The following is a 24770-nucleotide window of genomic DNA, read 5'->3' on the forward strand; positions in this document are numbered from 1 at the left end:
AAGGAGATAGAAGGTTATTAAAAAACATTTTCCTTTCAATTCTGTCCCCATCTGGAGCCTCTTATCCCAACCTCCCCCCCACCCCTACCCCATCCCCACCCCCAGATCCCAGGCTGTTGACCGCTTCGAGTGCACAGTATTCTCCTGGGCTAATTAATTGAACTAACCTTCACATTTAGAAGAGGGGGAAGTTCCCAGGACAAGATATAATGCCCTTAGTCACAAATCGCCAAATGCATAAGATGTCATGTCAGCAGAGGAGTTGGGATCTGCCCTTGAAGTGAGACTCCAGAACTCTACCCCTAGCCATTAGGCTACATTGGCAGAGAGGGTGGAAGAGGGCATTTCGGGCCAGGTTAAACCCAGGGGTGGAAGGAATGTTGTCTCCTCCTTGAGAACAGTGTCTTGCCAGACAGAGTTGGATCGGAACCAGGGACTGATATCTAGGAGCACCAAGACATAAAACTGGGATGCTTCTTGAAGTCAAGCAGCTAAGAATGGTGATTCTTTGGAAGGGAATTACATGGTTAAAGAGATTAAACATTTAGATAGAAGGGTCTTGTACCAATGCAGAGGGTGAAACAAATGAGCAAGAGTGTAGCCTGGGAGACAGGTCAGGAGACTCTAGTGCATAAGTTGTGCTCCCCTGATATTTTCACTGGGAGCTACATAGGGCACTTCTTAGGAAATGGTCACATCATAATGAAAGACAGTGTAGTAAGTGTCAAAATATGTACCAATGAAATAATAAATCGCATGTAATGTACTTAGCACAGTGCTTGGCACAGAGTAGCCACATAATAAATGAAAACCTCTTATATCATCAAAACACAGAGAAGATGTGGTGGTGGTTGGAAAAGCTTATTTCAATTACACAAATTTGTTTCTTCAGTTCACCATCCTTAGAAGTGCAGGCCCAGGGCTGCTGGGATTGCGAAGTGTTTACGGCTCATTATTTGTGTTGTTATAATTATTATGATGTAACGTTTATTGGGTTTAAAAAATGACAGAGGAATAAAGAAAATAGCAGTGTGTCTCATTATTCTTGAGGAAAAAAAAGCAAAACCAAATACTCACCAACTAAAAGAGAAATGAAATAGGAAAGCCAGATAGTTTTTTGTTTGTTTGTTTCCATTGTGTATTTAAAAATTGAGCCCTGGTCAAGTAGAAAGCTTTTGTATTTGTTTCTAGCAAATCCTGTAGGAACAGGATTAGTCTGTAAATCACCTCAAATCGTGTTCCTTATAAAGCTTTGCGTACCATCACCCAGGCCCTCACTAAAGTAGCGCTGGGAATATTGGTCTTGATTGAATTAATTCTGTTGGGACTGGAGACCCAGGGAACTAACTGGTCCCAAGTATCCAGAGCCTTTCCAAAATGAAAGTTATGCAATATGCAATATCTGGTTAGGGTCAGGAGTTGTACAACCTGGGCAGGTAGAAGGGAATTCTTAGGTGATCACATACGCTAGGAGTCCAACTGCCAGGTTCTGTTGAAGCTCTAATACCTCCTTGAGATCTCTTTTATTATTTACTTTAAATATATTGTGTTAAAATTTTTACTACTCTTTTTAGCTTCACCAGGAGCAAAATTAGCCTGCTATTGTAGTTTAATATGCTATTTCAATCATTTTGAATTTGCATCAAAACAAATGCATGATTATTCAAAAGACAGTAGGTCTGTGAGTCACCTCAAATCATCTTCCCCATACGGCTTTGGGTGAGATCACCCAGGTCCTCAGCAAAGTTTTAGCTGCCAAACATGGTGGTCTGGTTTTAGCTCAAGGGTCTGGAAAGAAGTCATCATAAAAGGGGAGGGCAGCCTTCTTCCTCCTTCCCAGCCTGCTGGTAGCAGCAGTGGTTCTGGGGAGGCTGGTTGGAATTCCAGGGGAGCAGCACAGGTCTGGTGGCCAACTGTAGAGCAATGATCTAGAATATAGGTTAGAAGCTGTTTTGCAGTGTGGACTGACAGCAGGTTAACCAGTGTACAACAAACACTGGCCCAAATGCTCCAGAGGGAAGGGGGTTGCTGGTGCCACACCACTTGGCTGGGCTATGGAGTTAGCATACTTTTGTATAACATGTAAATAAATACCTTTCTAGGCTTAGTTTACAAGGAGCTTCCATGGAAATTATCGTATTGTTTTTTTAACTCATTGATGTGATACATTGTATGAGCAGATATCCTAACATCTCAATTTGTTTCTAACGTTTTTATTGGAGTTCTAATGCTTTGGAGATGAAATCCCCACCAAGTCATTTCCAGGTAGAGGATTAGGAACTTTGTACTTTGTGATTTCCAAGTAAGGGCTCTGTGGTCAGCCAGTTTGGATTTGAATCCTAGTTCTGCCACTGTACATGCTGGATGACCTTAAACAAGAGATTTAACCACTCTGATCCTGTTTCCTGCACTGTAAAATCAGATAGTATTAGTAATATTAGAACCAACCTCCCAGAGCTGTGGTGAGGCATAAATGAAATCATTTTGTGAAGTGTTTAGCTGGTAGGTGTTTAATAAGTATTGTATTATATAAGTATTATTGATGCTTTTTAGTTTATATTATTAAAATAATGAAACTACTATTAGCAGTAATGACTTAGTAGAAAGAATATTAATAAACTTATTAGTAATGTAGGGGCCAGTAACCAGGATGCTGGTGTAACTCTTCCTTCCCTGCCCTCCACTGAGACCTTGTGCTGGGACACGCCTAGAGGGCTTACAGGCCCCTGTGCCTGCACCTCTGGAAGTTCCTTGCTAAGCCTCCACAGACTCTGGGGAGAAGGTGGCCACTTGCACTTCCCTACCCTTCCCTACTGCCACTACCACACTGAAGCTGACAGTGGGGCAGGGCTGTCACTAGGGTGAGCCAAGCACAGTGACTGAAGTACTCACTTCCAGCGCAAAATTTAGGGACATACTCAGAACTCAAGATACTCAGTACTGAAGATTAAAAAAAAATTTTTTAAATGTAATATTGCAAAAAAAAAACACTAAAAAAATTCCATGATAACCAAACTACCAAAATTTTAAATAATGCTAGGATCAGGATTACTGATTTTTCCTTTTGTTTTAGCCTCCCATATAGCACCTCATGGTACTTTTAAGTTTTTTATTTTGAAAAAATTTTTAAATGTCATATTAAAGTATTTATCTTGCTTATTGAGTTGGTTTCCCCTTAAACAGGCAGGCAAGGCATCCTGGTTACTGGCCCCTACATTACTAATAAGTTTATTAATATTCTTTCTATTAAGTCATTACTACTAATAGTAGTTTCATTATTTTAATAATGCCAAGGCAAGTGTCTCACTCCTCTCACTCCTAGTCTCTGTCTTCGGGAAGTGGGGGACTGTGTGGTGGGCCAGGAGGAGCAAGTGGTAAAATACTGGGGAAACCTGAGACAGGTGGGTTGGGCGAGCCAGGAGCTGGCAGGTTGTCAGGAAGGTAGGGGCTCCAGGGTCCGTGGGCGGGAAAGGGGCCGAGGCAGCGCTTGCTGGGTCCTCCCGCCCGCCTTGTACGGGGTCGGGCCTCGCCTTTGAGGGGTCCGCGCGGGGCAGAGGCTGCAAACCTGTCCGCGGGGCCGCCGGCGGAGCGCTCGGAGAAAGCGTTGGAAAGAGGTACCGCGCTGGGTCGACTGGCGCCCCTCAACGGCAGGGCGGAGGCAGTTACCAAGGCCTCGGCCGTGAGTGTACGGACCTCTTCGCCCTTCCTCCTCCTCCCTGAACCCTCCTAATCGGGATGCTCCGCCTACCCCCCGTCCGCCTTCCAGCCCAGGAGCGTGCTTCCTCCCCTCCCCCCGCCCCAACGCCCTACAAACACGCAAAAACCCACTAGGGACTTAGAGTTAATTTTTAACTGTTTTTATTTTTTATTTTGGTTGTAACAGTGATTAGAAGGAAGGTTTTGGGAGGTTCAGTCAGCTTTAATTTTAATTTGACTTTAGACAAATGAGTTGACCTCTGAATCTCAGCTATTATGTAGGAATATCATTTTACCCATCCCATAGGATTTTTCTTTTTTAAAAAAATTGAGGTAAAATTCACCATTTTAAAGTATTAGAATTCAGTGGCTTTTATTACATTCACAATGCTGTGAAACTGTCACCACTCATTCCAGAACATTTTAATCTTCCCTAAAATAAACCCTGTACTCATAGGCAGTCATTCCTCATTCCCATTATTTCCACCCACTGGCAACCACAAATCGGCTTTCTGTCTGTATGGATTTGCCAATTCTGGGCATTTCTTTTGTGGATGGAAATAATCAATAAGCCAATTAGAGCCAAATTGAGGATGATCGCCCGGGAGACGGTCTCTCAGATAACTCTGAGGAACTGCTCCAGAGAAGCATGATTTTCCGCATAGTTTTATATCTCATCAGAACAAAGAACACCAAACAAGTCAGGAATACATTCCTTCAAGATTTCACAAAAAAAAAAAAAAAAAAAAAGATCAGCATGTATACAGTGAGTCAGTATGGCCTTGGCACCTGGGAAGGGAGTCTTATCATCGAAGAAGTATGCAGCACTGACATCCCAGGAAGGGAGGCATTTAATGTTTATTTTTAAAAAGGCCATTCTTTACTTCAGGTACCCTTTTCTTTAATGATTAAAGCAGATGTACAATGTATGTTTGATAGGCTACAAACAGACTGTTTTAGCTAGCATAAAATTCAAGTTAAATCCTGTATAAGCTAGAATGACTGCCTCATAACTCAATATGTGAAAATTTCTTCCATCACATTTATATATAGAATCGTTATAATATATGGTCTTTCATGTTTGGCTTCTTCCACTTAGCATATTTTCAAGATTCATGAGTGTTGTGTCATGTATTACATTTTGGATAATACCACATTTTGTTCATCCATTCTCATGGACCTTCGGGTTGTTTCCACTTTTTGGGTATTATGAATAATGCTACTGTGTACAGGTTTTTGTGTTGACATATGCTTTCCATTCCTAGAAACCTAGGAATGGAATTGCAAGGTCATATTGTTACCAAGCCCAAACTCCTTCTGCTCATCGCACGACAGGCCAATAAATCGGGAGAGGAGTTGTTGGAACAAGGAATAACGATTTTAATGGGAAAGCTAGCAGACCGAGAATACGGCAGACTAGCGTCTCAAAAATCCACCTTACCTCAGTCCGAATTCGGGCTCCTTTTATATACCAGAGGGGGAGGGGGCGGGGCCACTGTGACACCGACCAATGGCTGAGCGGGGCTGCTACAGCTCGCGCCTGCCTCGCAGCTCTCACACCCTGAGTAAAGAGGTGCTACCCCAGAAAGCGGCCAGGTCTGGAGAAGTACCTGGTTGCTCCAGCAACGTCGTCCTCCAGGTCCAGGTGAAGCGAGGCGCAGAAGCCGCTGAGACCCCGGTGGCCACGTGGAGGTGGTTGACACACCCTTTCCTGGGATCGCTGTCTGAGGCGGCGGGCCCCCTGCGCTCAACCCGCGGCTGGCCTCACCGGTCAGTGCATGACTGATGAGGTGGCCCGGGAGCGGGTGTCCGCAGAGCGGAGCTCCCGCCCGCCTGCCCGCTTGCGCAGTGGGTGGCCGGCAGGTGCGGGGCCAGGCCGGTGGGCTAGGCCCAGCCGGGGCGCGGAGCGGAGCGGCGGAGCAGCCCCTGCCCCAACCGCGCAGCCGCCGGCGCCAGGGAGGGAGGAAGAAAGGGCCCGTCACAGTTTGGGTTCGGGCTGGGGAGGCCGCTATTACAATATGGTAATTATATGATTAACTTTTTGAGGAATGGCCAAACTTTTCCACAGCTGCTATATACCACGTTACATTCCCACTAGCCGTGTGTGAGGGTTCCAGTTTTCTACATTCTTGCCAACACTTACTTTCTGTTTAAAAAATTAAAATGTTTTTAAAATTATCGCCCTCTTAGTGGGTAAGTGGTTTCTCATTGTGGTTTTGGTTTAAATTTCCCTAACAGCTATGTTGAGCATCTTTTCATGTGCTTGTTGGCTATTTGTATAATTTCTTTGGAGAAATGTCTATAGATCCTTTTGCCCTTTATTTTATTGGTTTGTCATTTTGTTGTTGAGTTGTAAGAGTTCTTTGTTCGTTCATAACGTGAAATTCTTATCAGATATATGATTTGAAAATATGTTTTCCATTCTATGACTTGTCTTTTCACATTTTTGTCCTTTGATGCTCAAAAGTTTTGATTTTGATGAAGCCCAATTAATGTATATTTTCTTTTGGTGTCATATCTAAGAATGCATTGCTGAATCCAGGTTATGAAGATTTACCTATGTTTTCTTCTACGAGTTTATTGTTTTAGCTCTTACTTTTGGCTGTTTGATCCTTTTTTTTAAAAAAATTAATTAATTAATTTATTTCTTTTTGGCTGTGTTGGGTCTTCGTTTCTGTGCGAGGGCTTTCTCTAGTTGCGGCGAGCGGGAGCCACTCTTCATCGCGGTGCGCGGGCCTCTCACTATCGCGGCCTCTCTTGTTGCGGAGCACAGGCTCCAGATGCGCAGGCTCAGTAATTGTGGCTCACGGGCCTAGTTGCGCCGCGGCATGTGGGATCTTCCCAGACCAGGGCTCGAACCCGTGTCCCCTGCATTGGCAGGCAGATTCTCAACCACTGCGCCACCAGGGAAGCCCTGTTTGGTCCATTTTTAATTAATTTTTGTATATATTGTGAGGTAAGAGTCCAACTTTATTCTTTTGCATGTGCCTGTTACCAGGCCCTCTCCAGATTCTTGGACAGCAATACCATAGAAATGAATTTCACTACCACAAGGCTCTTAGGTAAGCAAAGCTTTTTATTAAAAGGATAGTTTGTGCACAGCGGAGAAGGCAGAAAAGAGTGCCAACTCCCCAAGGACTTTCAGGGAACAGGTTTTAAAGGGAGTGTGAGGGAGGGGGCAGCAGGTGCCCAATCAGCTTGTGCTCGATTCTCAGATTGGTTGGCATCAAGATGAAGTTTCAAGCATCATCAACCTTCAACTGGTGTGGGGGTCTATGCACTTGCGGCCAGCAGTTTTCATCTGGTGGGGATCTGCCTCCTGCAAAAACAACTTGGGAATGTCTGTCAGGCCTTTATATCTTTCAGGGAACTGGAAGGCTTTAGGCACTTTGTTTTAAGGGATCTGTGAAGCCTGCTTGCACAAGGTCGTTCCCTGGGTCCTTTTCAAAAATGGCTGTACTCTTGTCTTCCAGTCTCACGCCTATTTAGTTGTTTAAGCACTGTTTGTTCAAAAGACTGTTATTTATTGTTGAAAATCAATTGACCATAGATGTATGGGCTTATTTCTGGATTCTCAATTCTATTTCATTAGATTAAGATATATCTATGCTTATGCCAGTACCATACTGCTTTGATTACTGTCACTTTTGTAGAAAGTATTGAAATCAGGAGTGTGAGACCTCAAACTTTGTTCTTCTTTTTAAAGAAATTTTTGGCTATCCAGGGTTCCTTGCAATTCTATATGAATTTTAGGATCAGTGTATTCATTTCTGCAAAAAAGGCAGTTGGGAATTGACTGACTCTGTAGATCAATTTGGGGAGTTACTGCCATGTTAACAATATTGAATTTTTCATGAACATGGGCTATCTTCATTTATTTATGTCTTCTTTAATTTCTTTTCCCCCCAGTTTTACTGAGGTATAATTAACAAATAAAATTGTACTATATTTAAAGTGTACAACATGATCATTTGATATATGTATACCTTGTGAAAGAATTCCCACATTCAAGTTCATTAGCATATCAATCACCTCACAAAGTTGCCCCCTCTCCTTTTTTGGTAAGAACACTTACAATTTACTCTCTTAGCAAATTGCAATTATACAATACAGTATTATCAACTATAGTCACCATGTTTTACATTAGATTCTCAGAACTTATTCATCTTATAGCTGAAAGTTTGTACTTTTTTGCCAACCTCTCTCCATCTCCCTCACCCCTTAGCCATGGCAACCTAGAGATTACATTTAATCTATAGATGACTTTGGGCAGTAGGAGCATTTTAACAATAACTCTTCTGATCCATGAACATGGGATAGCTTTCCATTTATTTGTGTATTCTTTCATTAATGTCTTGTTTTCAGTGAATAGATCTTTCACTTCTTTAAATTTACTCCTTAAGTATTTTATTATTTTTTATGCTTTTGTGAATGGGATTGTTTTTTGTCTCCTTGTTGAACCTATCGTTTTGTTCTTGTATTGTCTTCCTGATTTCATTAAATTGTTTATGTGTTCTCTTGAGCTCTCTGAGCATCTTTTGAATAATTATTTTGAATTCTTTGCCAGGCAATTAAATTATCTCCACTTGTTTGGGGTCAGTTACTGGAAGTTTGCTATGTTCCTTTGGTGGTGTCATGTTTCCCCAATTCTTTGTGACCCTGGTAGTCTTGTGTAGGTGTCTGCACAACTGAAATAATAGTCAACTCTTGCAGACTTTATGGACTGATTCTGGTAATGAAAGACCTTCTGTGGGTGGGAGCATGCTGGAGTCTGTTGTGACTCTGTATCTCGTGGCGCAGACTGCGAAGTGCAGGGGCATGTGGCAGCTCTGGGTCCAGGGTGGGGGGTGGAGGCATGATGTCTCTCTGGGTCAGGCCACAGGGGTCCACAGCACTGACAACTGTGTGGTCCTTGGTGAGCATAGTGGGGTATCTGCAATGGCTACAAGGGCCATTGGGGTCCTTGTGGTGCCTCCAGGTCCAGAGGCTACATACAAGGGCAGGCAGCAGTGGCATGGAGCTGGTGGTGGTGTGTACATACTACCAACTGGTGCCTAAGTAATGGCAGAGGCTGGTTGCTGATACACACACAGTGGTAGGGGCCAGGGCCAGGGCCAGGAACAAGGGCCAGGGCCACGTGAGGGTACACAGGCAGCTTCAGAGGCCCTGGATGTTGGTGTACATTCTGTGCCTGCAGGATCTCACATCAGACATGCACAGCAATGGAGGCTTAATGGGGATCTAGCTGGCTGGGTGCAGGTGCACAGTTTGTGGGGACAGCTGCAGGTGAGCCTAGTGGTGCAGGCCAGTGACAGGAGATAAGGCCAGAGCTGAGCCCTCAGGCAGCTGTGGGGGCCCCAGCTTTCAGTGTGCAATTCCATGGCTGCAGGATATTGCCACAGGTATGCACACTGCCTTAGAGGCTGGTGATGGGAATCTACTATTATTGTATTGCTGTCTACTTCTCCCTTCAGTTCTTTAAATATTTGCTTTACATAGGTGCTCTGAGGTAGGGTACATAAATATTTATAAATGTTTTATCTTCTTAGTTAATTGATCCATTTATCATTATATACACTTTTTCTTTTTGAATTTTGTTTTATTTTTTTTATACACCAGGTTCTTATTAGCTATCTATTTTATACTTATTAGTGTATATATGTCAATTCATCCCACCACCACCCCTCCCCTGCTTTCCCCCCTTGGTGTCCCTACGTTTGTTCTCTACATTTGTGTCTCTATTTCTGCCTTGCAAACCGCTTCATCTGTACCATTTTTCTAGATTCCACATATACGCATTAATATACTTCCTCCCAGAGAAAGTAGCATTTAACTTAAGACCTAAAGTCTTGAGAGTTTGTCAGGCAAAGAGTGAGGGAAGAGAGCTCCAGGCTGAGGGAACAGCATGTGCAAAGGCTTGGAGAAGCAAAGGAGCCTGGCAGATTAGAGGAATGGAGAGGCCAGTGTGGTTGGAACTCAAGAGGTGGAGTGGGGGGGAGGGTGTGGTGCAAGACAAGGCTGGTGAGGTCCACAGGGGCAGACCAGCAGGGCCTTCCCAGCCATGTTAAGGGCAAGTTAACAATTCAGGGCACAGCTTGGCCTCCAACACCATCCCACGCCACCTTTCATCTGCTCTTTTGGGTCAAGCCCCCTGACCCCAGAACTGCTCTCTACCCCTGACTTTCCCTCCAGTCAAGAATTTTCTCAACCATTACAAGTGTCTCTTGTCATCGCTTCCCAAGAAATTCAGTTCCTTGGGGACCAAATTCTGGCTCTCCCAGGAAGCATTTGGCAAGGTCCCAGGTACCATCAGGTAGCCCATGTTATCTTGGAATATTTACTAAGTGGATGAGTGAGTGTTATTATCCCCATTTTATAGATAACGAAACTGAGGTTTGGAGAGATAAAGCACACACAGTTATCTCTACCCTCTTTTTGACACCTCATTTCTCCCCAGTATTCCCCAGAATTTGGGAAGCTACATGGTCTGGCTGTTAGGATTCTATGACTCTGATTCTATGACATGTCAGAGAGGATGCTAAGGTTTAGGGAAACATGGAGATTTCAGGGTTCTAAAATTCCACAGTTCTAAGCCTTAGCACTCCAGTAAACCAGGTTCCTGATGTGTGCTAGCTAGTCCAAGCCTGGAGAGGCAGGCACCACCCATGAGCCCTTTTCCACCCGGACTCCTGGGTCCCACCTCATAGACCAGCCAAAGGATGCGATCTGGGCACCCCCTGATGGCCAGGAGAGGATGGGAAGGAACGGGACAGTCGGGAGCCTTACACCCGAGGGCAATGTTCTGGGGCAGAGGCCGGAGTTGAGAGAAGGCGGAGTTCCAGGTCCCGCCGCAGAGCAGACTTCCTGCTTGGCAGACAGCCTGAGTGAGCTACAGTGGGGGACCCCAGGAGCCATGGGGTGCACGCGCGATGCCTTCCTGGATGCGCTGGAGAACCTGACTGCAGACGAGTTCAAGAAGTTCAAGATGAAGCTGCTTTCAGTGCTGCTGCGCGAAGGCTATGCACACATCCCATGGGGGCCGCTGCTGCCCATGGATGCTGTGGACCTCACCGACAAGCTTGTCAGCTACTATCTGGAGGCGTACAGTGCCAACCTCATGGCACTCGTGCTTCGCGATGTGGGCATGCAGGAGGTGGCGGAGCAGCTGCAGGAGACCTTGGGCAAGGGGGAGCTCACCTCCTCCACACTCCGCGCAGAGGTCCAGACCAGTATGCCCTCATCTGCACCCTCCTCCCAACCCAAACGTTTGCCTCTCCCCGCGCTTTCGCTTCCTGTTCCTCCTACCCTTTAATAAAAGCTTCTCCTGCTGGGGAGGCTTGGTACTGACCTTGGCTCCCGGACCAAGAGATCCCTGATCCCAGAAAGACTTGGCGACACCACTTGACATTTTCTTACAGGCCATGGAACCGTGCCAACCGAGATCAAGGCCCCTCGCCAGACAGCAGCCAAGCCAAGTAAAACCTTCAACACCCAACCTCACCTACCTGGGCACCTCACCAGCCTTGCCCCACTGCACCCCTGCACAGCCTAAATCTGTTGTCCCAAGGCCAAGAGCACCCAGAGAGCGCAAAGCTAGGCCAACCCTCCCCACCCACCTACTCACACACCTCCAGGGCCCGAGCCTGGTTGGGAGGAGAAAGGGAGACAAAGTTAAACTCATCCCACTATATGTAGAGTCCCGGTGGCATGCCTGCCTTGAGCCCCACTCCTTAGGGTTGCCTTCAGGGCAATTTCTAAAGAAAGCCTAGTGTTCAAGAGGGACAGGCTCCAGCACCCACCCTGGTCCCAGCTCATCCCCTCTCCTCCCTCCTGCCCCAGCACTGCACTTTGTGGACCAGCATCGGGCGGCACTCATTGCGCGGGTCACAGACGTGGATGGGGTGCTGGACGCCCTGTACGGGAAGGTCCTGACAGAGCAGCAGTACCAGGCAGTGCGGGCGGAGCGCACCAATCCTACCAAGATGAGGACGCTCTTCAGCTTTGCTCCAGCCTGGAACCTGACCTGCAAGGATCTGCTCCTCCAGGCCCTGAGGGACACCCAGCCCTACCTGGTGGCCGACCTGGAGCAGAGCTGAGGCATCTTCCCCAGCAGCGGTCCCACAGACAACCCCTGGCTGTTCCAGCCAACTTACCTGGAGTCTCTGATTTTTTTTTTATACACAATATATGAAAAACCAGCTTGTACTTGGTGTGTTTTCCTACTTCCAGCCTGGAAGCACATGCAGAGCTGAACTACACATCCAAGCCCCGCAGAGGCTCAGGTGAAGCTCTAGTCTCCGCCTGTTCCTGGGGCAGCAGGCTCCCCAGACACTTCATCCTTCCTGCCTCAGTCACCATGGAATAGTCCCTCAACATTTTGTGGCTCCTTCAATGCCACCCCAGAGGGTCTGCCCTTGAGACCTGTGAATACAAGTTAGCCTTGTGGCCAAGATCTAAAAATTAAAATAGAGGTATGTACAAAGGGCCTGGAACTGTGGGGGGCCATACTTGACAGATGCATTTAGAAACAGACTCGTCTACCAAGCTTCTCAATCTCTCACTTTTTCATAGGAAAAAAAATTGCAAAATGAGAGCAGTTTTCAGGGGAAGTGACAAGAGTATCATCTAAACAGGACAGAAGTGCACAAACCACCAAGTACTCCTAAGGGTCCTTCTGGCACTGACACCAGCAGGCGTCACTGCTCCCCTCTACGCCTTCCCACCCACTGCAAGAGGGATTATAGGTTACAATTTGCCCAGAAAACATGCCAACCACAAAAGCAAAACTTTAGGAAATGAGTTCTAGTAGCTGTTCCTTCTCTTGATGGAACTGTGCCAACAAAAGAAAATACGGATATTTATTTCCAGAAAACAGCACTTAAGGAGCCTTTCCAGAGGCTGTTAGGGAACCAGGATCCTAGGGCCACATCCTGAGTACATTTTGCACCCAAATTCTTTCTGGCTTAGAAGGGGTGGATGCAAAGCAACAGGCAGGCCCCAAGGAGGCCAGTTACCCTATCCTTAGGAGTCAGATCATCAGACTCAGGGATCCAGGTATGAGGGTGCAAGGTGTACCATTCAAATGATACACCAGTGCAGAATGAACAAAGCTGTATGAAGGCTTCACTTGGAATACCCTCCCTAAACACAAGAATTAGCAAATGCCGTTTTTACTCCCCGCCTCCCTCCACACACACACACAGTCTGTGTAACATTTCCCTATTCTGATGACCAGATCACCAGAGCAACAGGAGAAAACAAGTAATTTGCCGTAGGAGGAAGCTACCAAGAAGCTAAGCTAATGACCAGTGTCAAGGCTACACAGTCACATGGGACTGCTCCTAATGCCATTTAGGACTCCAGGAGGAAAGCTGAGCTTCCCCCAAATCGGGAACCGGCCCCAGTACTCAGGATCCCCTGGGCTTATCTTCTTTAGTCAGCCACCCCATAACATAAATGCTGATGCTCCCCATTCCACCCTCAGCCCTTTTCCACCAAGTCTTCTTAAATCTTATAAACCAGGTCTTATTCAATCCCTGAGATGTGTTTGTTCACTTATGTTCTGCAAGGACCTTACCATTTCCCAAACTGAAGTTGTCTTCCTTTTACTACCCCTGTATCTCGACATATGGCAACAGCAGCAGCCTAACCAGAAAACAAGAAATCCTAGCCTGTTCCATAAGGCCCAGATTTAGTCAGTCTTCCAGCTTACATCCAAACACCTTCCTTTTCAACTTCACTGCCCCCATCTGGCTTATGCCTTCATGTCTTACCCACAACAGGCCTCCTGATCTCCCTGCTTCTAGTCAACCACCTTCAAGGGCCTGAGTGATCAAAACTGATGATGGAAATGGACTCCCTTCTAACACTAGGACACCTAAGCCCCGCTTCCAGCCTGACCCTGAATAACCCCAACCAACCTCTCCTACCTTCCTCTTCACACACCACCGGATCTCAACACTACTTACACCCCCTGCCCTACCGCACGCTGGTCCCCTGACTGTGGATACCTTGAAACCCACCTGTCCTAGCATGCCCAGAGAGGGCCTTCCTCTGGGCTCCAGTGGCACTTTCACCTAGGTTCCCCGTGGTAGAGCAAACCATATTGTCACGTTCTATTTTCACACAGGACTCTCCCGTTAGAGCCCCATAAAAAGACATCTTTTCAACCTCTGTACAGTGCCTTGCATGTGAAAAATAGCAGTCACTGTGTATGTCTAGTGTCTTAACAGAGGTTTTTTTTTTGAACTTCATAGGAACCTAATGCTTCTCATGAGATGGAGCCATAACACTTCCTTGCACAGCAGATGCTCAAACAGAGCAGCTACAAAAACTAGTGCAGGCCTGAGGCAAAAGACACGGTTCTAAGAAACAGCTCCCCTAAGTTGAAAGACTTCTTGGAGGCTTTATTTTTCCTTTATATTTGGTGGGGGAGGGGGACGGGGGAGGCTCAGAGTTCTACCAGCCACAGCATACTGGTTAAGGACACACTTCTGCAGCCAAAGGACAGATTCAAATCCCTGCTCTACCCCACTCACCAGTTATGAGACTTAAGGCCAGTTTGTACCTCAGCATCCCATCTATAAAGCAGGGATAACAGGACATAGCTCATCACCTAACAGCAGATGGCCCACAGCGAGCACACATTAGTGTCAACAGTGATCTCCAGGATGTTTTCGTTCCTAGCTGCTCAATGGCTTAGGTTCCTCAGTGGCCCTCAATCTGAAACAATCAACATTTTCTGCCCAAACCTCTAAGCGTCACAAGACTGAAAAAAGAACAAGCAGATCAATACCCAATGTTCACTGGGCCTGTGCTAATTAGAACAAAAACCCATATGCAAGACCCAGCCTTCTGTGAGTGACCTTTTTCTTAGCTCCTGGCTCAAACTGTCTACATAGAAAGTTTTATACAAAATCAATTACCCCTTCACAGAGAAGGTGGGGGGAATGAGCAGAAAAGGAGTCTCTGCAGAAATTCAGAGCATGGCTCTAAAAGTGTGCTGCTGAAACAGCAGCATCAACATCACCAGAGAGCTTGTGCCCCACCAAGACCTACACACGGAATTGGAACCCACCTGCTAGCCATACTGCCAAGTGATTCAGGTACATATTCAACTTAGACACACAACGCTACAGGGAGGATTTGGCTCTGCCACCTCAGTTAGACTGCGACAGGTTTGCATAAGCCTTCTTACATAGGGATTTGCCTTGCTTTTCACTCAGGGAAAGAGTACACAGGATAGGCCTGCTTCCCCTCAAATTCTGGGAAAAAATAAAATAAAACAAACAAAAAACAGCCGTCAAGCTAGATCTAACAGACAGGTTCTTACCGTGAGCAGGCTGCAGTGAGGCCCTAAGGATCCTGCAGAAACAGCTACAGGGAATCAACACAATTGTGCAACACTGCCACCCTGAGGTGCATGTGCAAGATGCTACCTAGAAAGCCTGGCTCCTGCTCGCTTCAGTTTCTTCTTCCTATACCCACCCCACCCCGCCCTCCTTGGCATTCTCTACCTGGAATTGCCTAAGCTTGGTTCCCCGCTACACACAAGGAACCCCCAATCTTTGACCCTGTAGGCCAAGCTCCCTTCCTGTCTCCAATCCCCACACTGGTGGCTCTCAATCGTCCTTCCTGTTAAAGGAGCCCTTCTTGCTAGCACTATAACCCCAAGGTTTAAGGCTAAGGCCACAATCCAAGAAGCTGAGAGAGCACAATCCATCCACAGAGCACTATTCCCAGACCCAAACTCCTGACATCCATCTGTTCCTGCCTCAAGCATATTAGGAATTTTAGTATGGCTGCGCAGGTCCCGGGCCTGAGCCCCACGTCTGCCAAAGCCTCTGAGGGTCCCGCAGTCCCAATGGACCCGAGCACCAGCCCACCCGTCCAAGCCTCTGTGGTGGCCCATGGGCCGCCCCTGACAAAGCCTCCTCTGGCCACATGGGTCCAGGCGGGCCAAGTGCCACCACCCTCCAAAGCCTCCTCTGACTGTCCCGGACCCTGTGGACACACCTGTGGAAGCCTGCGCCCACCTGGCCTGCACGAGCATGTGTGCTCCAGGCCAGCTTCAGGAGCAGATGCTGGTGAAAGGAACACATGCAGAGGTGCGGCTGACACAGCAGGTCCAGAGACCTACCTAGAGGTCTCGGAGGGCCTCCTGGGGAGGTGGGTATTGGATGTAGCTCACTGTAGGGGCAAGGACACTGATAGCAGAGGCACCAGGGGATTTTTCATTTTTTCAATTTTATTTTATTTTTTGCTATTGTCCTCTTTCGTTTTGTCGTTGTTTCATTTTTATTTTTTTCTAATATATTTCTCATTTTTCTTATTTTATTTTTATTCTGTTATTGTTCTGCTCTTTTTCATTTGTTGTCTGTTTTTTGTTTTTGTTTTCTTGGTGGTGGTGGTTTGTTCTTTTGATATTTTTGTGTTGTTTTCTTTCGTTATTTTTTTGCTTTGTTTTTATCTTTTTTTTGTTTTGTCATTTTAGTGTTTGTCTTTTCTCTTGGCTTTTCTTTTAGTTTGTTTTTTTATTTTGTTTTATTGTTTGTTTTCTGTTTAGTTTTGTTTCTATTATTGGTTATGGTTTGGGGGCCCTCTTGTTTGTTTGGGTGTTTTGTTTTTTGCTATCCATGTTGTTTTGTTGTTGTTGGTTTGTTTTTTGTTTGCGTGGATTTGTTTTTGCTATTTGTCTCAGGTTTTGTCTGTTTTCTTTGTTTGTTTGTGTGTTTTTGTTTGGTTGGTTTTGTTATTATTTGCCTTGGGCTTTGTCTATTTTAGGGTTTTTCTGTTTGTTTGTTTTTTGCCACGCCATGTTGCTTGCGGGGTCTTGGTTCCCAGGCCGGGGGTCAGGCCTAAGCCCCTGTGGTGGGAGCACCGAGTCTGAGCCACTGGACTACCAGAGAACTTCAGGTCCCAGGAAATATTAATTGCTGTGAGCTCTCCCAGAGGTCCTCATCTCGGCACCAAGATCCAGCTCCACCCAACTGCCTGCAAGCTCCAGTGCTGGACGCCTCGGATCAAACAACCAGCAAGACAGAAACACAGCCCCACCCATCAACAAAAACGAGACGACAGAGAAACGTGTTACAGATGAAGGAGCAAGGTAAAAACCTATTACACCAAATAAATGAAGAGGAAATAGACAATCTACCTGAAAAAGAATTCAGAGTGATGATGGTAAAGATGATCCACAATCTCGGAAATAGAATGGAGGCACGGACTGAGAAAATATAAGAAATGTTTAACAAGGACATAGAACTAAAGAACAAATGGGGATGAACAATACAATAACTGAAATGAAAAATACACTAGAAGTAATCAATAGCAGAATAACTGAGGCAGAAGAATGAATAAAATGAGCTGGAGGATAGAATGGTGGAAATAACTGCCGAGGAACAGAATAAAGAAAAAAGAATGAAAAGAAATGAGGACTGTTTCAGAGACCTCTGGGAAACAGTTAATGCACCAACTTTCGAACTATAGGGGTCCCAGAAGAAGAATAGAAAGAGAAAGGGTCTGAGAAAATATTTGAAGAGATTATAGTCAAAAACGGCCCTAACACGGGAAAGGAAATAGCCACCCAAGTTCAGGAAGCACAGAGAGTCCCATACAGGATAAACCCTAGGAGAAACACACCAAGATACATATTAATCAAACTAACAAAAATTAAAGTCAAAGAAAAAATATTAAAAGCAGCAAGGGAAAAGCAACAAATGACATACAAGGGAATCCCGATAAGGTTATCAGCTGATTTTTCGGCAGAAACTCTGCAGGCCAGAGGGAGTGGCAGGACAGATTTAAAGTGTTGAAAGGGAAAAATCTACAACCAAGATTACGGCAAGGATCTCATTCAGATTCGATGAAGAAATCAAAAGCTTTACCAACAAGCAAAAGTTAAGAGAATTCAGCACCACCAAACCAGCTGTACAACAAATGCTAAAGGAACTTCTCCAGGCAGGAAATACAAGAGAAGAAAAAGACCTACAAAAACAAACCCAAAACAGTTAAGAAAATGGTAATAGGAACATATGTATCAATAATTCCCTTAAATGTAATTGGATTAAACAATCCAACCAAAGACACAGACTGGCTGAATGTATACAAAAACAAGACCCATATGTATGCTGCCTAGAAGAGACCCACTTCAAACCTAGGGACACATACAAACTGAAAGTAAGGGAATGGAAAAAGATAGCCCATGCAAATGGAAATCAAAAGAAAGCTGGAGTAGCAATACTCATATAGGACAATACAGACTTTAAAATAAAGACTATTACAAGAGACAAGGAAGGACACTACATAATGATCAAGGGATCAATCCAAGAAGATATGACAATTATAAATATCTATGCACCCAACATAGGAGCACTTCAATACGTAAGGCAAATGCTAACAGCCATAAAAGAGGAAATCGACAGTAACACAATAATAGTAGGGGACTTTAACACCCCACTTTCATCAATGGACTGATCATCCAAACAGAAAATAAATAAGGAAACAGAAGCTTTTTTTTTTTTAATTTAACTTTATTTATTTTTGGCTGCGTTGGGTCTTCGTTGCTGCCTGCATGCTTTCTCTAGTTGGAGCTAGTGGGGTCACTCTTCTGTGCAGTGCGCAGGTGTCTCATTGCAGTGGCTTCTCTTGTTGCAGAGCACAGGCTCTAAGGCGCGTGGGCTTCAGTAGTTGTGGCACATGGGTTCTAAAGTGCAGGCTCAGTAGTTGTGGTGCACGGGCTTAGTTGCTCCGTGGCATGTGGAATCTTCCCAGACCAAGGCTCGAACCTGTGTCCCCTGCATTGGCAGGCAGATTCTTAACCACTGTGCTACCAGGGAAGCCCCAGGAAACACAAGCTTTAAATGACACATTAGACCAGATGGACTTAATCAATATTTATAGGACATTCCATCCAAAAACAACAGAATAAAAGTTCTTCTCAAGTGCACACAGAACATTCTCCAGGATAGATCACATCTTGGGTCACAAATCAAGCTTCAGTAAATTTAAGAAAATTGAAATCATATCAGGCATCTTTTCTGACCACAGCGCTATTAGACTAGATATCAATTACAGAAAAAAAGCTGTAAAAAATACAAACACATGGAGGCTAAACAATATGCTACTAAAGAACCAAGGGATCACTGAAGAAATCAAAAATGAAATCAAAATACACCTAGAAACAAATGACAATGAAAACACGACGACCCAAAACCTATGGGATGCAGCAAAAGCAGTTCTAAGAGGGAAGTTTATAGCAATACAATCCTACCTCAAGAAACAAGAAAAATCTCAAATAAACAACCTAACCTTACACCTAAAGCGATTAGAGAGAGAAGAACAACAGCAACAAAAAACCAAGGTTAGCAGAAGGAAAGAAATCATAAAGATCAGATCAGAAATACATAAAAAAGAAATGAAGGACACAATAGCAAAGATCAATAAAACTAAAAGCTGGTTCTTTGAGAAGATGAACAAAATTGATAAACCATTAGCCAGACTCATCATGAAAAAAAAGGGAGAAGACTCAAATCAATAAAATTACAAATGGGGGACTTCCCTGGTGGCACAGTGGTTAAGAATCCATCTGCCAATGCAGGGTACATGAGTTGACTCCCTGGTCTGGGAAGATCCCACATGCTGTGGAGCAACTAAGCCCGTGAGCCACAACTACTGAGCCCACGTGCCACAACCACTGAAGCCTGTGTGCCTAGAGCCCATGCTCTGCAACAAGGGAAACCACTGCAATGAGAAGCTGCGCACCATAACAAAGAGTAGCCCCTGCACGCTGCAACTAGCGAAAGCCTGTGCGCAGCAACAAAGACCCAATGCAGCCAAAAATAAATAAATAAAATAAACAAATAAATTTATAAAAAAAAGAAGAATGTTACAAGAGACAAAGAAGTACACTACATAATGATCAAGGGATCAATCCAAGAAGAAGATATAAAAATTATAAATATATATGCACCCAACATAGGAGCACCTCAATACATAAGGCAAATGCTATAAAACAGCAATAAAACAGCTATAAAAGAGGAAATGGACAGTAACACAATAATAGTGGGGGACTTTAACACCTCACTTACTCCAATGGACAGATCATCCACACAGAAAATTAATAATGAAACACAAGCTTTAAATGACACAAGAGACCAGATGGACTTAATCAATATTTATAGGACATTCCATCCAAAAATAACAGAATAGAATTTCTTCTCAAGTGCACACAGAACATTCTCCAGGATAGATCACATCTTGGGTCACAAATCAAGCTTCAGTAAATTTAAGAAAATTGAAATCGTATCAAGCGTCTATTCCGACCACAACTCTATGAGACTAGAAATCAATTACAGGGAAGAAAAAGTAAAAAACACAAACACATGGAGGCTAACCAATATGTTACTAAATAACCAAGAGATCAATCAAGAAATCAAAGAGGAAACCAAAAAATACCTAGACACAAATGACAATGAAAACACGACAATCCAAAACCTATAGGACGCAGCAAAAGCAGTTCTAAGAGGAACGTTTATAGCAATGCCTCAAGAAAAAAGAAAAATCTCAAATAAACAATCTAACCTTACACCTAAAACAACTAGAGAAAGAAGAACAAACAAAACCCAAAGTTAGTAGAAGGAAGGAAATCGTAAAGATCAGAGCAGAAATAAATGAAATAGAAACAAAGAAAACAACAGCAAAGATCAATAAAACTAAAAGCTGGTTCTTTGAGAAGAAAAACAAAATTGATAAACCTTTAGCCACACTCATCAAGAAAGACGGAGAGGACTCAAATCAACAAAAAGAGAAATGAAAAAGGAGAAGTTACAACAGACACTGCAGAAATACAAAGCATCCAAAGACACTACTACAAGCAACTCTATGCCAATAAAATGGACAACCTGGAGGAAATGGACAAATTCTTAGAAAGGTATAACCTTCCAAGACTGAACAAGGAAGAAATAGAAAATATGAACAGACCAATCACAAGTAATGAAATTGAAACTGTGATTAAAAATCTTCCAACAAATGAAAGTCCAGGACCAGATGGCTTCACAGGTGAATTCTATCATTTAGAGAAGAGCTAACAGCCATCCTTCTCAAACTCTTCTAAAAAACTGCAGAGGAGGGAACACTCCCAAACTCATTCTACAAGGCCACCATCACCCTGATACCAAAACCAGACAAAGATACTACAAAAGAAGACAATTACAGACCAATATCACTGATGAAAATAGGTGCAAAAATCCTCAACAAAATACTAGCAAACAGAATCCAACAACACATTAAAAGGATCATACACCATGATCAAGTGGGATTTATCCCAGGGATGCAAGGATTCTTCAATATATGTGAATCAATAAATGTGACACACCATATTAACAAAGTGAATAATAAAAACCATATGATCATCTCAACACATGCAGAAAAAGCTTTTGACAAAATTCAACACCCATTTATGATAAAAACTCTCCAGAAAGTGGGCATAGAGGGAACCTACCTCAACATAATAAAGGCCATATACGACAAGCCCACAGCAAACATCATTCTCAACGGTGAAAAACTGAAAGCATTTCCACTAAGATCAGGAACAAGACAAGGATGTCCACTCTCGCCACTATTATTCAACAGTTTTGGAAGTCCTAGCCATGGCAATCAGAGAAGAAAAAGAAATAAAAGGAATACAAATTGGTAAAGAAGAAGTACAATTGTCACTTTTTGTAGATGACATGATACTATACATAGAGAATCCTGAAGATGTCACCAGAAAACTGCTAGAGTGAATGAATGAATTTAGTAAAGTTGCAGGATACAAAATTAATGCACAGAAATCTCTTGCAGTCCTATACACTAATGATGAAAAATCTGAAAGAGAAATTAAGGAAACAATCCCATTCACCATTGCAACAAAAAGAATAAAATACCTAGGAAAAAACCTACCTAAGGAGGTAAAAGACCTGTACTCAGAAAACTATAAGACACTAATGAAAGAAATCAAAGATGACACAAACAGATGGAGAGATATACCATGTTTTTGGATTGGAAGAATCAATATTGTGAAAATGACTATACTACCCAAAGCAATCTACAGATTCAATGCAATCCCTATCAAATTACCAATGGCATTTTTTACAGAACTAGAACAAAAAATCTTAAAATTTGTATGGAGACACAAAAGACTCTGAATAGCAAAGGCAATCTTGAGGGAAAAAAATGGAGCTGGAGGAATCAGATTCCCTCACTTCAGACTATACTACAAAGCTACAGCAATCAAGACAATATGGTCCTGACAAAAAACAGAAATATAGATCAATGGAACAGGATAGAAAGCCCAGAGGTAAACCCACGCACCTATGGTCAACTAATCTATGACAAAAGAGGCAAGGATATACAATGGAGAAAAGACAGTCTCTTCAATAAGTGGTGCTGGGAAAACTGGACATCTACATGTAAAAGAATGAAATTAGAACACTCCTTAACACCATACACAAAAATAAACTCAAAATGGATTAGAGACCTAAATGTAAGACCAGACACTATAAAACTCTTAGAGAAAAGCATAGGCAGAACACTCTTTGACATAAATCACAGCAAGATCTTTTTTGACCCACCTCCTAGAGTAATGGAAATAAAAACAAAAATAAACAAATGGGACCGAATGAAATTTAAAAGCTTTTGCACAGCAAAGGAAACTATAAACAAGATGAAAAGAAAACACTCACAATGGGAGAAAATATTTGCAAATGAATCAACGGACAAAGGATTAATCTCCAAAATATATAAACAGCTCATGCAGCTCAACGTTAAAAACACAAACAACCCAATCAAAAAATGGGCAGAAGACCTAAATAGACATCTCTCCAAAGAAGACATACAGATGGCAAAGAGGCACATGAAAAGCTGCTCAACATCACTAATTATTAGAGAAATGCAAATCAACACTACATGAGGTATCACCTCACACAGGTTAGAATGGGCATCATCAGAAAATCTATAAACAACAAATGCTGGAGAGGGTGTGGAGAAAAGGGAACCCTCTTGCACTGTTGATGGGAATGTAAATTGATACAGCCACTATGGAGACCAGTACAGAGGTTCCTTAAAAAACTAAAACTAGAATTACCATATGATCCAGCAATCCTACTACAGGGCATAACCCAGAGAAAACCATAATTCAAAAAGACACATGCACCCCAATGTTCACTGCAGCACTATTTACAATAACCAGGGCATGGAAGCAACCTAAATTCCCATTGACAGACGAATGGATAAAGAAGATGTGGTACATATATGCAACGGAATATTACTCAGCCATAAAAAGGAACGAAATTGGGTGATTTATAGAGATGTGGATGGACCTAGAGACTGTCATACAGAGTGAAGTAAGTCAGAAAGAGAAAAACAAACATCATATATTAACACACATATGTGGAATCTAGAAAAATGGTACAGATGAACCAGTTTGCAAGGCAGAAATAGAGACACAGATGTAGAGAACAAACGTATGGACACCAAGGGGGGAAAGCGGGGGAGAGCAATGGGATTAAAAAATTAAAAAAAGTACTGGAGACAGATTTGTATGCCATGTTAATCAATTTGAACTTTATCCTGAAAAACATGGGAAATCATTGAAAAAGTTTAAGCAGGTGGGTGACTTGATCAGCAAAATGTTTCTCAAACTTCACTCATTATAACACCTTCATGATTTTTGCCTTATCTTCATATCACCTGTAGTTAATTTACTTAATGTTGTTTAAACCAACCTTTTATTCTTTTACAAACGTATGTCAAGAGGAAACTCATTACCACCATTGCTTGCCATAATAAACATTCAAAATAAATATATAACTATTAAAGTAGAACAATGTTCATTTATGTACCAGCTTTAAATCATCTCATGCACCACTATGTAACTCTACCACAGTTTTGTGCCAGATTCTTAAGGTCTGTTTGTTTTAATATATTTTGGCCGCACCACCCGTGGCTTGCGGGATCTCTGTTCCTGACCAAGGACTGAATCCATGACAGCGCCGACTCTTAACCACTAGGCCACCAGGGAACTCCTGCCGGATTCTTAATGACCGGGTCTTAGATGTCACCTGGAATCTCCTGTTAGAGAACCACTTGTAAGTGTGAAGAAATTCGGACACAGGCCGAGGGCATAAATTTTGTCTATGCTCTGTAACGCCTACAACCAGCCCTTATGAAATTTTAATGTGTATACGAATCACCTCGGGACCTTGTAAAACTCAGATTTTGATCCATTATGTAATCTGAAGATTCTGCATTTCTAACAAACCCCTAAATGACATTAATGTTGGTTTCCCAACCACGCAACGTTGCAAGGTACGAGATTATACGTCCCTGAAGGGGAGGGACCGTGCCTTAATCTTTAGTATAGTGTCTGGCACAGGCAACTTATTAGCTAACACTCGTTGAAGACAGCACAAAATTTTCTTTCCACAAAAGCAGTCACGTGACTCTCCATATGCAGGCTTCAGATCAGAAGTCTCTCTCACATACACACCACTACTATTCAAAACACTTTAATTTTTCTAAGACAAAACTATATTTCAGGTTTTATTTTCTACGTAATCTCAGCCTAGAATATAAACTCCATGAGACCAGAGACCTTAGTCCTACGTATTTCCTAGGTTTCGGTCTCACCTATGTGTGTCCCCGGCCTGGTCTGGGAGTTAGAGCGGCGAATTCATTGGACAAGGGCTCTGTTCCTATGGAGCTAATGAGCTAGTGAGGACCTCACCAAGCAAGAGGCGATCACACCCGGCTTCAAAGCCTATGTCTCTGCAGAAGGGCAGATAGGGAGAAGTCTCCTAAAGCCGCCGGCTTCCACCGTGCAGGAAGTCTTGAAGTTCAGAAGGCTGGAGCCCAGCGGCCGCGTAGAATCCGACGAACCGGGGCTCTTTCATTGGACAGCCCGGATCGGAAGAATCCAAAGTGGAGGGGGGGGTTGCGATGGGCTGTCGCAGACGTAGTTAGAAGAGGATTACAGAGCGGATATCCGGGCCAGAAAGAGAACCCAAAGAGCGGTAACTTAAATTATCTTCTGAAAA

The 24770-nt window shown here is 43.6% G+C and overlaps 1 long non-coding RNA gene and 1 pseudogene across 2 annotated transcripts; one reads left to right on the forward strand and one right to left on the reverse strand.

Annotated features, from left to right (window-relative positions):
• Nucleotides 1-7044: 7044 nt before the first annotated feature.
• On the forward strand, nt 7045-17702 carry LOC309645676 (apoptosis-associated speck-like protein containing a CARD; annotated as a pseudogene). Its single transcript has 2 exons — nt 7045-10915; nt 11507-17702. The product of its transcript is annotated as an apoptosis-associated speck-like protein containing a CARD (transcript).
• LOC309645679 lies at nt 16407-24749 on the reverse strand. Its single transcript, XR_014255003.1, has 2 exons — nt 24461-24749; nt 16407-18491 (listed from the first exon to the last, which is right to left on the reverse strand). It is a non-coding gene; the product is annotated as an uncharacterized lncRNA (long non-coding RNA).
• Between the last annotated feature and the right edge of the window lie 21 nt (nt 24750-24770).

This window comes from Balaenoptera physalus (assembly GCF_965194825.1).
Source record: "Balaenoptera physalus genome assembly, chromosome: 16".
Taxonomy (NCBI): domain Eukaryota; kingdom Metazoa; phylum Chordata; class Mammalia; order Artiodactyla; family Balaenopteridae; genus Balaenoptera; species Balaenoptera physalus.